Source organism: Saimiri boliviensis, chromosome 1 (genome assembly GCF_048565385.1).
Source record: "Saimiri boliviensis isolate mSaiBol1 chromosome 1, mSaiBol1.pri, whole genome shotgun sequence".
NCBI lineage: Eukaryota > Metazoa > Chordata > Mammalia > Primates > Cebidae > Saimiri > Saimiri boliviensis.
This window is the reverse complement of record NC_133449.1, coordinates 231653097-231668956: the sequence shown is the minus strand read 5'-3', so window position 1 is coordinate 231668956 and position 15860 is coordinate 231653097. Positions and strand designations below refer to the sequence as shown.

The following is a 15860-nucleotide window of genomic DNA, read 5'->3' as shown; positions in this document are numbered from 1 at the left end:
GCAGATTTCTCAGCAGAAACCCTAAAAGCTAGAAGGGACTGAGGCCCTATCTTCAGCTTCCTCAAACAAAACAATTAACAGTCAAGAATTTTGTATCCAGTGAAACTAAGCTTCATAAGTGAAGGAAAGATACAGATTTTTTTCAGACAAACAAATGCCGAGAGAATTCACCACTACAAGAACTGCTAAAAAGAGCTCTAAATCTTGAAAAAATCCTGGAAACGCATCAAGACAGAACTTCTTTAAAGCATAAATCTCATAGGATCTACAAAAGAAAAATACAATTTAAAAAACAAAAACAAAAAACCAAGGTATACAGGCAATAAATAGTACATTGAATGGAATGGTACCTCACATCTCAATACTAATATTGAATGTAAATGGCCAAAATGCTCCACTTAAAAGACACAGAACTGCAGAATGGATAAGAATTCACCAAACAACTATCTGCTGCCTTCAAGAGACTCACCTAACTTAAGGTAAAGGGGTAGAAAAAGACATTCCAGGCAAAGGGACAACAAAAGTGAGTAGGAGTAGCTGTTCTCATATCAGACATGGCAAACTTTAAAGCAATAGCAGTTTAAAAAGACAAAGAAGGACATTATATAATGATAAAAGGCCTTGTCCAACAGGAAAATATCACAACCCTATATATATATGCACCTAACACTAGAGCTCCCAAATTTATAAAATAATTACTAATAGACCTAAGAAACAAGATAGACAGCAACACAATAATAGTGAGAGACCTCAATACTCCACTGACAGCACTAGACAGGTCATCAAGCCAGAGAGTCAACAAAGAGACAATAGATTTAAAACTATACCCTGGGACAAATGGACTTAACAGATATTTACAGAACTTTCTACCCAACAACCACAGAATATATATTCTCTTCAACAGCACATGGAACTTTCTCTAGGATAGACCATATGATAGGCCACAAAACAAGCCTCAATAAATTTAAGAAAATTGAAATTATACCAAGCACTCTCTCAAACCACAGTGGAATAAAACTGGAAATCAACTCCAAAAGGAACCTTCAAAATCAAGCAAATACATGGAAATTAAATAATCTGTTTCTGAATGATCATTAGGTCAAAAATGAAATCAAAATGAAAATTAAAAAATTCTTTGATCTGAATGACAATAGTGACACAACCTATTGAAACCACTGGGACACAGCAAAGGCAGTGACAAGAGGAAAGTTCATAGCCCTATATGCCTACATCAAAAAGGCTGAAAGACCACGAACAGATAATTTAAGGTCATACCTCAAGGAGCTGGAAAAACAAGAACAAACCAAACCCAAACCCAGCAGAAGAAAGGAAATAACCAAGATCAGAGCAGAACTAAATGAAATTGAAACAAACAAACAGAAATACAAAGATAAATCAGCTTCTCCAAGATAACTCCAAATGGTGAATGATGCTGGCGCATCGCAGGGGGAGGTGGGAGTAGAGGTCCCACAGGGCCCTGAGATGGGGAACAGCGGTGGCTTCCAGGGAGTCTCTGGCAGTAGCATCCAGGGCCAGGGTTGCAGCCATGCAAGGCAAAGTGAGGACAAAGAGTGGATGCCCTTCACCAAGCGAGGTCGCCTGGTCAAGGACATGAAGATGAAGTCCCTGGAAGAGATCTATCTCTTCTCCCTGCCCATCAAGGAGTCTGAGATCATTGGCTTTTTCTTGAGGACCTCTCTTAAGGATGATGTTTTGAATACTATGCCGGTGCAGAAGCAGACCCACACAGGCCAGCACACCAGGTTCAAGGCATTTGCTGCCATTGGGGACTACAGTGGCCACGTTGGTCTGGGTGTTAAATGTTCCAAGGAGGTGGTCACTGCTATCTGTGGAGCCATGATCCTGGCCAAACTCTCCATTGTCCCCATGTAGCAGAGGCTACTGGGGGAAGAAGATTGGAAAGCCCCATACCATCCCTTGCAAGGTGACAGGCCACTGCAGCTCTGTGCTGCTGATCTCATCCCTGTGCCCAGGGGCACTGCCATTGTCTCAGCCCCTGTACTCAAGAAACTGATGATGATGGCTGGTATCAATGACTGCCACAGCTCAGCCAAGGGCTACACTGCCACCCTGGGCAACTTCAGCCAGGCCATCTTTGATGTCATCTCTAAGACCTACAGCTACTTGACTCCCAACCTCTGGAAGGAGACTGTATTCACCAAGTCTCCCTAAAAGGAATTCACTGACCACCTCGTCAAGACCCACACCAGAGTCTCCATGCAGAGGACCCAGGCTCCAGCTGTGGCTACAACATAGGGTTTTTATACAAGAAAAATAAAGTGAATAAAGCCTGAAAAAAAAAACAAGATAAATCAAACAAAATGATGGTTCTTTGAAAAGATAAATAAAACTGATAGACCATTAGCAAGATTAACCAAGGAAAGGAGAGAAAATCCAAATAAGCTCAGTAAGATATGAAATGGGAGATATTCTAACTGACACCACAGGGGGGAAAAAAAAGATCATTCAAGGCTACTATGAACATCTTTACACACATAAAATAGAAAACCTAGAAGAGATGGATAAATTCTTGGAAAGATACAACCCTCCAAGCTTAAATCAGAAAGAATTAGATATCCTGAACAGACCAATAACAAGCATAATGAAATGGTAATTTAAAAATTACCACCACCAACAAAAAAAGTCCAGGACCAAACGGATTCACAGCAGATTTCTACCAGACATTCAAAGAATTGGTACCAATTCTATTGACACTATTCTACAAGATAGAGAAAGAGGGATCCTTCCCTAAGTAATTCTATGAAACCAGTATCACCCCAATACCAAAACAGGCTTCATAGAGTTATTTAGTGAGGGACCCCTCCTTCTGTATCTTGTAGAATAGTGTCAATAGGATTGGTACCAATTCTTCTTTGAATGTCTGCCAAAAGCAATCTACAAATTCAGTGCAATTCCCATCAAAATACCACCATCATTCCTCACAGAATTAGAAAAAACAATTCTAAAATCTATATGGAACCAAAAGAGAGTCCTCATAGCCAAAGCAAGGCTATGCAAAAAGAACCAATCTGGAGGCATCACATTACCTGATTTCAAACTATACTATAAGTCCATAGTCACCAAAATAGCATGGTACTGGTATAAAAATAGGCACACAGACCAATGGAACAGAAAAGAGAACCCAGAAATAAACCCAAATACTTACAGGCAACTGATCTTCAAAGCAAACAAAAATATAAAGTGGGGAAAGGACGCCCTTTTCAACAAATGATGCTGGGACAATTGGCAAGCCACATGTAGGAGAAAGAAACTGGATCCTCCTCTCTCACCTTATACAAAAATCAATTCAAGATGGATTAAGAACTTAAATCTAAAACCTGAAACTATAAGAATTCTAAAAGATAACATTGGAAAAACTCTTCTAGACATTGGCTTAGGCAAAGATTTCATTACCAAGAACCCAAAAGCAAATGCAATAAAAACAAAGATAAATAGCTGGGACTTCAAAGGAACAGACAGCAGAGTAAACAGACAACCCACAGAATGGAAATAAATCTTCACTATCTATGCATCTGACAAAGGACTAATATTCAGAATCTACAATGAATTCAAACAAATCAACAAGAAAAAAACAATTCCATCAAAAAGTGAGCTAAGGACATGAATAGACAATTCTCAAAAGAAGATATACAAGTGGCCAGCAAACATATGAAAAAATGCTCAACATCACTAATGATCAGGGATTTGCAAATCAAAACCACAATGCGATGTGTCATCTTACTCCTGCTAAAATGGTTATAATCAAAAAATCAAAAAATAGTAGATGTTGGCATGCATGTGGTGAACAGCAGTGGGAATGTAAACTAGTACAACCACTATTGAAAACGGTGTGGAGATTCCTTAAAGAACTAAAAGTAGAACTACCATTTGATCCAGTAATCCCACTACTGGGTATCTACCCAGAGGAAAATAAGTCATAATATGAAAAAGATACTTGCATATGCATGTTTATAGCAGCATAATTTACAATTGCAAAAACATGGAACCAACCCAAATGCCCATCAATCAATGACTGGATAAAGAAAGTGTGGTGTATAGATACGATGGAATACTACCCAGCCATAAAAAGGAATTAATTAATGGCATCCACAGTGACCTGGGTGAATTGGGGTCTATTATTCTAAGTGAAGTAACTCAGGAATGGAAAACCAAACATCGTGTGTTCTCACTCATAAGTGGGAGCTAAGCTATGAGGAAGCAAAGGCATAAGAATGATGCAATAAACTTTGGGGACTCAAAGGAAAAGGGTGGAAAGGTGGTGAGTGATAAAAGACTACAAATAGGGTGCAGTGTATACTGCTCAGGTGATGAGTGCACTAAAATCTCACAGATCACCACTGAAGAACTTACTCATATAACAAACATTACCTGTTCCCCAATAACCCAGGGAAATTTTAAAAAGCAAAGTAAAGGAAGTCAAATTATCTTTCTTCACTGATGATATGATTATATAGCTAGAAAACCCTAAAGACTCTACCAAAAGGCTCCTAAAACTGATAAATGACCTCTGTAAAGTTTCAGGCTACAAAATCAATTTACAAAAATCAGTAGCATTTCTATACAACAATATCCAACACAAACACACACACACACACACACACACACTACACAATACACACACACAACACAAACTTTGTATTTCTATACAACAATATCCAGAACTGTAAGTAACTTAAACAAATTCAACCAGCAAAAAACATTCCCTTTAAAAGATAGGCAAAATACATGAATAGACACTTTCCAAAAGAAGACATAAAAGTGGCCAACAACATTCTTCTCAGCACCACATCACACTTACTCTAAAATTGGCCACATAATTGGAAGTAAATCACTCCTCAGCAAATGCAAAAGAACGGAAATCATAACAGCCTCTCAGACCACAGCGCAATCAAATTAAAACTCAGGATTAAGAAACTCACTCAAAACCACACAACTACATGGAAACTGAACAACTTGCACCTGAAAAGGAATAAACAATGAAATGAAGGCAGAAATAAAATGTTATTCGAAACCAATGAGAACAAAGATATAACATACAACAATCTCTGGGACACATTTAAAGGAGTGTCTAGAGGGAAATTTATAGCAATAAATGCCCACATGAGAAGCAAGGAAAGATCTAAAATCGATACCCTATCATCAAAATTGAAAGAGCTAGAGGAGCAAGATCAAAAAAACCTCAAAAGCAAGCAGAAGACAAGAAATTAAGATCAGAGCAGAACTGAAGGAGATAGAGACACAAAAAACCCTTCAAAATATTAATAAATCCAGGAGCTGATTTTTTGAAAAGATCAACAAAATAGACCACTAGCCAGACTAATTAAAACAAAGACAGAAGAATTGAATAGATGCAATAAAAAATTATAAAGGGGAGATCATCACCAATTCCACAGAAATACAAACTACCTTCAGAGAATACTACAAACAGCTCTATGCATGTAAACCAGTAAATCTGGAAGAAATGGATAAATTCCTGGACACTTGCACCCTCCTAAGACTAAGCCAGGAAGAAGTTGAAACCCTGAATAGGCCAATAACAAGGTCTGAAGTTGAGGCAGCAATTAATAGCCTACCAACCAAAAAATGTCCAGGTCCAGATGGGTTCACAGCTGAATTCTACCAGACATACAAAGAGGAACTGGTACTATATCAAACAATCCAAAAAGAGGGAATCCTTCCCAAATCATTTTATGAAACCAACATCATCCTGATACCAAAAATCAGAAGGGACTCAACAAAAAAAGAAACCTCAGGCCAATATCCTTGATGAACATAGATGCAAAAATCTTCAATAAAATACTCATAAACCGAATGCAACAGCACATCAAAAGACTTATCCATCACAATCAAGTAGGCTTCATCCCGGGGATGAAAGGCTGGTTCAACATACAGAAATCTATGAACGTAATCCATCACATAAACAGAACCAAAGACAAAAAACCACATGATTATCTTAATAGATGCAGAGAAGGCCTTTGACAAAATTCAACAGCCTTTATGTTTAAAAAAAAAACCCTCAATAAACTAGGCACTGATGGAACATATCTCAAAATAATAAAAGCTATTTATGACAAACCCACAGCCAATATCATATTGAACGGGAAAAAACTGGAAGCAATCCCTTTGAAATATGGCACTGGACAAAGATGCCCTCTCTCACCACTCCTATTCAGTATAGTATTGGAAGTTCTAGCCAGAGCAATCAGGTGAGAAAAAGAAATAAAGAGTATTCAATTAGGAAAAGAGAAAGTCAAATTGTCTCTATTTGCAGACAACATGATCGTATATTTAGAAGATGCCATCATCTCAACCCAAAACCTTCTTAAGCTGATAAGCAACTTAAGCTACCATCGACCTTCTTCACAGTACTGGAAAAAAGCACTTTAAACTTCATATGGAACCAAAAGAGAGCCCACATAGCCAAGACAATACTAAGCAAAAAGAACAAAGTTGGAGGCATCATGCTACCAGATTTCAAATTATTCTACAAGGCTACAGTAATCAAAACAGCATGGTACTGGTACCAAAACAGATATAGACCAATGGAACAGAACAGAAGTTCCGGGGACAACGCCACACATCTACAACCATCTGATCTTTGACAAAACTGACAAAAACAGGCAATAGAGAAAGGATTCCCTGTTAAATAAATGGTGTTGGGAAAACTGGTTAGCCATGTTGAGATAGCTTAACTGGACCCCTTCCTTATACCTTACACTAAAATTAACTCCAAATGGATTAAAGATTTAAACATAAAACCTAACACCATAAAAACTCTAGAAAAAAACCTAGGCAGTACCATTCAGGACATAGGCATAGGCAAGGACTTCATGACTAAGACACCAAAAGCATTGGCAACAAAAGCCAAAATAGACAAATGGGATCTAATTACACTTAAGAGTTTCTGCACAGCAAAAGAAATGATCATTAAAGTGAACCAACAACCAACAGAATGGGGAAAATATTTTGCAATCTACCCATCTGACAAGGGCTACTATCCAGAGTCTATAAAGAACTAAAGCAGATCTGCAAGAAAAAAACACACAACACCATCAAAAAGTGGGCAAAGGGTATGAACAGACATTTTACAGTAAAAGACATGTGTGCGGCCAACAAACATGAAAAAATGCTCATCATCACTGGTCACTAGAGAAATGCAAATCAAAACCACATTGAGATACCATCTTATACCGGTTAGAATGGCAATCATCAAAAAATCTGGAGACAACAGATGCTGGAGAGGATGTGGAGAAATAGGAACACTTTTACACATTGGTGGGTGTGTAAATTAGTTCAACCATTGTGGAAGACAGTGTGGTGATTCCTCAAGGACCTAGAAACAGAAATTCCATTTGACCCAGCAATCCCATTACTGGGTATATACCCAAAGGATTATAAACCATTCTGTTATAAAGACACATGCACATGTATGTTCACTGCAGCACTGTTTATAATAGCAGAGACCTGGAACCAACCCAAATGCCCATTGATGATAGACTGGACAAGGAAAATGTGGCACATATAAACCATGGAATACTATGCAGCCATAAAAAAGATGAGTTCATGTCCTTTGTAGGGACATGGATGAATCTGGAAGCCATCATTCTCAGCAAACTGACACTAGAACAGAAAACCAAACACCACATGTTCTTACTCATAGGTGGGTGTTGAACAATGAGAACACCTGGGCATAGGGAGGGGAACATCACACACTGGGGTAGGTTGGGAGGTTTGAGACTAGGGGAGGGACAGCTGGGGAGGCTGGGGAGGGAAAACACTGGGAGAAATACCTGATGTAGGTGATGGGGGGATGAAGACTGCAAACCACCATGGCATGTGTGTACCCATGCAACAACCCTGCAGGATGGGCACATGTACCCCAGAGCTTAAAGTACAATTAAAACAAATCTAAAAAACAAAAATGGCCAATAAACATATGAACAAATGCTCAACATCCCTAATCATCAGAGAAATGCAAATCAAAACCATGATGAGATACCATCTGACACTAGTTGAAATGGCTATTAATAAAGAGTCAAAAAATACAGATGTTTGCAAGGCTGTGGAGAAAAGAGAATGCTTACATACTGTTGGTGGAATGTAAATTGGTTTAGTCACTGTGGAAAGCAGTTTGGAGATTTCACATAAAACTGAGAGCTACCATTTTACCCAACAATCCCATTACTGGGTTATAACCAAAGACAAATAAATTATTCTACCAAAAAGAAACATGTATTCATCTGTTCATCACAGCACTATTCACAACAGCAAAGATATGGAATCAACCTAGGTGCCCATCAATGTTGGATTGAAAAAAGAAAATGTCATACATGTATGCTGTGGAATACTATGCAGCCATAAAAAACAAATAAAGACATGTCCTTTGCAGCAACATGGATGTAGCTGGAGGCATTATTCTAAGCAAATTAATGTAGCAACAGAAGACAAAATACCACATGTTCTCACTCGCAAGTGGAAGCTAAGCATTGGGTTCACATGACATAAAAATGGAAACAATAGACACTGGGGCCTCCTAGAGGAAGGAGTGAGAGAGGGGAGCAAGGGCAGAAAAGCTACGTATTGGGTCCAGGGGCAGTGGCTCATGCCTGTAATCCCAGCACTTTGGGAGGCCAAGGTGAGTGGATCACCTAAGGTCAGGAGTTCAAGACCAACCTGACCAATATGGTGAAATCCTATCTCTACTAAAAATACAAAAACTAGGTGGGTATGCTGGCAGGTGCCTGCAATCCCAGCTACTCAGGAGGCTGAGACAGGAGAGTCACTTGAACCCAGGAGGCAGAGATTGTAGTTAGCCGATAGTGCACCATTGCACTACAGCCTAGGCAACAAGAGTGAAACTCTCTCTCTAAAAAACAACAAAAAAGCTACCTATTGGGTACTTTGCTCACTACCTGGGTGTCAGGATCATATGTACCCCAAACTTCAGCATCATAATACGTACTCACATAACAATTCTGCGGAATGCTGGGAAGATGGCCGCCTAAGAACAGCTCAGGACTTCAGCTCCCAGTGAAAGCGCAGAGGGTGATTGGACGCTGCATTTCCAGATGAATTTTTATTGCCCACAGACCAGGAGATACCCAGGCAGAGGGGTCGCCAGCGCCGCTGTTCTGGCCGATGCGGCTGTTTTGGCCCCCGCAGGGCTGATTTGGCCCGCGCGGCTGCTGTGACCACGCCCTGTTGTGGAGGTTCTCCGTACAAAAGCCACTGGTCTGGGAGCCCTCTTAGCTGGCGATTGGAGCCCTGAGACGGCAGAGTTGCCCATTCATCTGAAATAGCGAGCCAGGCCAGGAGATTCCTAGGCAAACAATCCGCCAGGAGCTGGTGCCGCTGTTTGAGCTGACTCAGTGAGTCGCAGCACAGGAGATCCCGGCGCCTTTTCAACAAGCGACTGGAACACTGGGTCGTTCAACTTAAAAAATATAAAAAGAGACTCTGAGTCAGGGAGCCAGGTGATCAGGCTCGCTTGGTCCCACCCCCCACCCCCACAACAAGGAAAACAAAAACAGTGATTGAAAACGCCCTGGGTTGAGTGTTTCACAGCAAGCACAGCTGAACCCCGGATGGTCCGGTTCAGTGGGGGAGGGGCGTCCGCCATTACTGAGACTCTCCACCACTACGGAGGCAGGCTGCCGTTGCCGAGGCAACCTGCCATTGCCAAGGCAACCTGCCACAACAGAGAGAGTCCGCCATAACAGAGGCAGGGCCACCATTGCCGAGACAATTCTAACTACGCCCATATAAACAGGACTGCAGGAAAGAGCACAAGGCAGCTGGGCGGAGCCCACAGCAGCTCAGCAAAGCCTCTGCAGGCAGACAGTGGCCAGGTGGGCTGATAGCTGGGCGGGGCAGACCTGAAATTGAAAACAAGTGCAGCAGCACAACGGAAACTCATGAAGCCCTAACTCCCCAGGACAGAGCACCTGGGCATAAAAAGTGGTTTATGAGTTCAGCTGCAGCAGACCTAAACGTACCTGGCAAGCAGCTCTGAATGAACAATGGAGCTCACAGCTCAGGACTTAAGCCCCAATAAGAGATAGACTGTCTCCTCAAGTAGCTCCCTGACCCCCATAGATACAAAGACTCACCTCATAAAGGAGAGAAAGGACTGACAGTTGGCGAGCATCCTTCAGATACAAAGATAGCGGAAGAGGAAATTGGTAGCAACCCTTACTGTTCTGCAGTTGCTGCAGGTGATCCCCAGGCAAGCAGGGCCTAGGGAGGACCCCAGCAGTCAAACAGCAAAGGGGCCAGACTGTTAGAAGGAAAGCTTAAAAAAAAAAAAAAAAAAAAGTAACTTCAGCATCCACAAACTAGAAGCTCAGTCAGAGACCCAATCTGAAAGACAGTAACTACAAAGACAACAGGTGGATAAACCCACAAAAATGGGAAGAAACCAGCACAAAAAGGATGAAAACTCCCGAAACCAGAACACCTCTCCTCCTAAAAGTGATCACAACTCCTCACCAGCAAGGGAACCAGACTGGATGGAGAAGGAGGGTGATGAAATGACAGAATCAGACTTCAGAAGGTGGGTAGTAAGAAACTACAGTGAACTAAAAGAACATGTTCTAACCCAACGCAAAGAAACCAGGAACCTTGAAAAAAGATTGGATGAAATACTAACGAGAATGGACAGCATAGAGAGGAATATAAGTGAATTGATGGAGCTGAAAAACACAACACGAGAACTTCGTGAAGCATGCACAAGTTTCAACAGCCGAATTGACCGAGCAGAAGAAAGGATATCAGAGGTCGAAGATCAACTCAATGAAATAAAACGAGAAGGCAAGAACAGAGAAAAAAGCACAAAAAGGAATGAGCAAAATCTTCAAGAAATGTGGGACTATGTGAAAAGACCTAATCTATGTTTGATAGGTGTACCTGAATGTGATGAAGAGAATGAATCCAAGCTGGAAAATACTCTTCAGGATATTATCCAGGAAAACTTCCCCAACCTAGCAACGCAGGCCAATATTTAAATCCAGGAAACACAGAGAACACCACAAAGATATTCCTCAAGAAGAGCAACCCCAAGGCACATAATCGTCAGATTCACCAGGGTTGAAATGAAAGAGAAAATGCTAAGGGCAGCCAGAGAGAAAGGTCGGGTTACCCACAAAGGGAAGCCCATTAGACTCACAGCAGATCTCTCAGCAGAAACCCTACAAGCCAGAAGAGATTGGGGGCCAATATTCAACATCCTTAAAGAAAAGAACTTTCAACCCAGAATCTTCTATCCAGCCAAACTAAGCTTCATAAGTGAAGGAAAAATAAAATCCTTTTCAAACAAGCAAGTTCTCAGAGATTTCATCACCACCAAACCTGCTCTACAAGAACTCCTGAAAGAGGCTCTACACATATAAAGGAACAACCAGTACCAGCCACTCCAAAGACACACCAAATGGTAAAAGAGCATCAACACAATCAAGAATCTGCATCAACTAACCAACAAAACAGCCAGGTAGCATCAAAATGACAGTATCAAATTCACACATAAAAATACTATCCCTAAATGTCAATGGACTAAATGCCCCAATCAAAAGACACAGACTGGCAAATTGGATAAAAAGCCAAAACCCATCAGTGTGCTGTATCCAGGAAACCCATCTTACATGCAAGGATACACAAAGGCTCAAAATAAAGGGATGGAGGAAGATCTACCAAGCAAATGGAGAGCAAAAAAAAGCAGGAGTTGCAATTCTCATCTCTGATAAAATAGACTTTAAAGCAACAAAGATCAAAAGAGACAAAGAAGGACATTACATAATGGTAAAAGGATCACTGCAACAAGAAGAGCTAACGATCCTAAATATATACGCACCCAATACAGGAGCACCCAGATACATAAGGCACGTTCTTAATGACTTACAAAGAGACTTAGACTCCCACACAATAATAGTGGGAGACTTTAACACCCCATTGTCAATATTAGACAGATCAACCAGACAGAAAATCAACAAGGATATCCAGGACCTGAACTCAGACCTGGAACAAGCAAACCTAATAGACATTTACAGAACTCTCCACCCCAAATCCACAGAATATACATTCTTCTCAGCACCACATCACACCTACTCAAAGATCGACCACATAATTGGCAATAAATCACTCCTCAGCAAATGCAAAAGAATGGAAATCACAACAAACAGTCTCTCAGACCACAGTGCAATCCAGTTAGAACTCAGAATGCAGAAACTAACTCAGAACCGCACAGCTTCATGGAAACTGAACAACTTGCTCTTGAATGTTGACTGGATAAACAATGAAATGAAGGCAGAAATAAAGATGTTCTTCGAAACCAACGAGACTGAAGACACAACATACCAGAATCTCTGGGACACATTTAAAGCAGTCTCTAGAGGAAAATATATAGCAATGAGTGCCCACATGAGAAGAAAGAAGAGATCTAAAATTGACACCCTATCATCAAAATTGAAAGAGCTAGAGGAGCAAGATCAAAAAAACTCAAAACCTAGCAGAAGACAGGAAATAACTAAGATCAGAGAAGAACTGAAGGAAACAGAGACACAAAAAACTCTTCAGAAAATCAATAAATCCAGGAGCTGGTTTTTCGAAAAGATCAACAAAATAGACCACTAGCTAGATTAATAAAAAAGAAAAGTGAGAATAACCAAATTGATGCAATAAAAAACGATAAAGGGGATATCACCACAGATTCCACAGAAATCCAAACCATCATCAGAGATTATTACAAACAACTCTATGCACATAAACTAGTAAACCTGGAAGAAATAGATAAATTCCTGGACACCTGCATCCTCCCAAGCCTAAACCCAGAAGAAGCTGAAACCCTGAATAGACCAATAACATGGTCTGAAGTCGAGGCAGCAATTAAGAGCCTACCACCCAAGAAAAGCCCAGGTCCAGATGGGTTCACAGCTGAATTCTACCAGACATACAAAGAGGAGCTGCTACCATTCCTTTTGAAACTATTCCAGACAATCCAAAAAGAGGGTATCCATCCCAAATCATTTTATGAGACAAACATCATCCTGATACTAAAACCCAGCAGAGACTCAACAAGAAAAGAAAACTTCAGGCCAATATCCATGATGAACATAGATGCAAAAATCTTCAATAACATACTGGCAAGCTGATTGCAACAGCATATCAAAAAGCTCATCCACCATGATCAAGTAGATTTCATCCCAGGGATGCAAGGCTGGTTCAACATACGCAAGTCCATAAACATAATTCACCACATAAACAGAACCAAAGACAAAAACCACATGATTATCTCAATTGATGCATAGAAGGCCTTTGACAAAATTCAACAGCCCTTTATGCTAAAAACCCTCAATAAACTAGGTATTGACGGAACGTATCTCAAAATAATAAAAGCTATTTATGACAAACCAACAGCCAATATCATATTGAATGGGCAAAAACTGGAAGCATTCCCTTTGAAAGCTGGCACTAGACAAGGATGCCCTCTTTCACCACTCCTATTCAATATAGTACTGGAAGTTCTAGCCAGAGCAATCAGGCAAGAAAAGGAAATAAAGGGTATTCAAATTGGAAAGGAGGAAATCAAATTGTCTCTATTTGCAGATGACATGATTGTATATCTAGAAGACCCCATCGTCTCAGCCCAAAATCTCCTGAAACTGATAAACAACTTCAGCAAAGTCTCAGGATACAAAATCAACGTGCAAAAATCACAAGCATTCCTATACACCAGTAATAGACTTCAAGGGAGCCAAATCAAGAACGAACTGCCATTCGCAATTGCCACAAGGAGAATAAAATACCTAGGAATACAACTATCAAGGAACGTAAAGGACCTCTTCAAGGAGAACTACAAGCCACTGCTTGACGAAATAAGAGAGGACACAAACAGATGGAGAAACATTCCATGTTCATGGTTAGGAAGGATCAACATCGTGAAAATGGCCATACTGCCCAAAGTAATTTACAAATTCAACACTATTCCCATCAAGCTACCAATGACCTTCTTCACAGAACTGGAAAAAAACCACCTTAAACTTCATATGGAACCAAAAGAGAGCCCGCATAGCCAAGTCAATTCTAAGCAAAAAGAACAAAGCAGGAGGCATCACACTACCGGACTTCAAACTATACTACAAGGCTACAGTAATCAAAACAGCATGGTACTGGTACCAAAACAGAGATATAGACCAATGGAACAGAACAGAGGCCTCAGAGGAAATACAACATACCTACAACCATCTGGTCTTCGACGAACCTGACAAAAAGAAGCAATGGGGAAAGGATTCCCTGTTTAATAAATGGTGTTGGGAAAACTGGCTAGCCATGTGCAGAAAGCAGAAACAGGACCCCTTCCTGACACCTTACACCAAAATTAACTCCAGATGGATTAAAGACTTAAACATCAGACCTAACACCATAAAAACCCTAGAAGAAAATCTAGGCAAAACCATTCAGGACATAGGCGTAGGCAAGGACTTCATGACCAAAATGCCAAAAGCAATGGCAACAAAAGCCAAAATAGACACATGGGACCTAATCAAACTCCACAGCTTCTGCACGGCAAAAGAAACAGTCAGTAGAGTGAATCGGCAACCAACAGAATGGGAAAAAAATTTTTGCAGTCTACCCATCTGACAAGGGGCTGATATCCAGAATTTACAAAGAACTAAAACAGATCTGCAAGAAAAAAAAACAAACAAGCCCATTCAAAAATGGGCGAAGGATATGAACAGACACTTTACAAAAGAAGACATACAGGATGCCAACAAACATATGAAAAAATGCTCATCATCACTGGTCATTAGAGAAATGCAAATCAAAACCACATTGAGATACCATCTCACACCAGTTAGAATGGCGATCATTAAAAAATCTGGAGACAACAGATGCTGGAGTGGATGTGGAGAAATAGGAACACTTTTACACTGTTGGTGAAAGTGTAAATTAATTCAACCATTGTGGAAGACAGTGTGGCGATTCCTCAATGACCTAAAAATAGAAATCCCATTTGACTCAGCAATCCCATTACTGGGTATATATCCAAAGGATTATAAATCATTCTACTATAAGGACACATGCACACAAATGTTCATTGCAGCACTGTTTACAATAGCAAAGACCTGGAACCAACCCAAATGCCGATCGACGATAGACTGGATAGGGAAAATGTGGTACATATACACCACGGAGCATTATGCAGCCATCAAAAACGATGAGTTTGCGTCTTTTGTAGGGACATGGATGAACCTGGAAACCATTATTCTCAGCAAACTGACACAAGAGCAGAAAATCAAAGACCGCATGTTCTCACTCATAGGCGGGTGTTGAACAATGAGAACACATGGACACAGGGAGGGGAGCACTACACGCTGGGGTCCGTTGGGGGGAAATGGGGGAGGGACAGGGAGGTGGGGAGGTGGGAAGAGGTAGCATGGGGAGAAATGACAGATACAGGTGAGGGGAAGGAAGGCAGCAAACCACACTACCATGTGTGTACCTATGCAACAATCTTTCATGTTCTTCACATGTACCCCCAAACCTAAAATGCAATTAAAAAAAAAATTCTGCACAGTACCCTGTGAATTGAAAATAAAATTTCAAAAAGAAAGAATAAAAAATAAATGTCCTAAGGATTTTGTATGTTTAACAAGAGGGGGCAAAGATATTAGTTAATGTTAGATTTTGGTAAATGATATTCAAAAGCTAATTTTAGAATGACTAACAAAGTAAAAATTACCATAAAATTTCCTAACTAGCCAGGTGCAGTGGCTCATGCCTGTAATCTCAGCATTTTGGGAGGCTCAGGTGGGAGGATCACCTAA

General features: G+C 40.5%; 1 pseudogene; it reads left to right on the top strand.

Moving 5' to 3' along the window:
* The first annotated feature begins 1419 nt into the window (after positions 1-1419).
* Positions 1420-2035, top strand: LOC101047092 (small ribosomal subunit protein uS5 pseudogene; annotated as a pseudogene).
* Positions 2036-15860: the final 13825 nt, after the last annotated feature.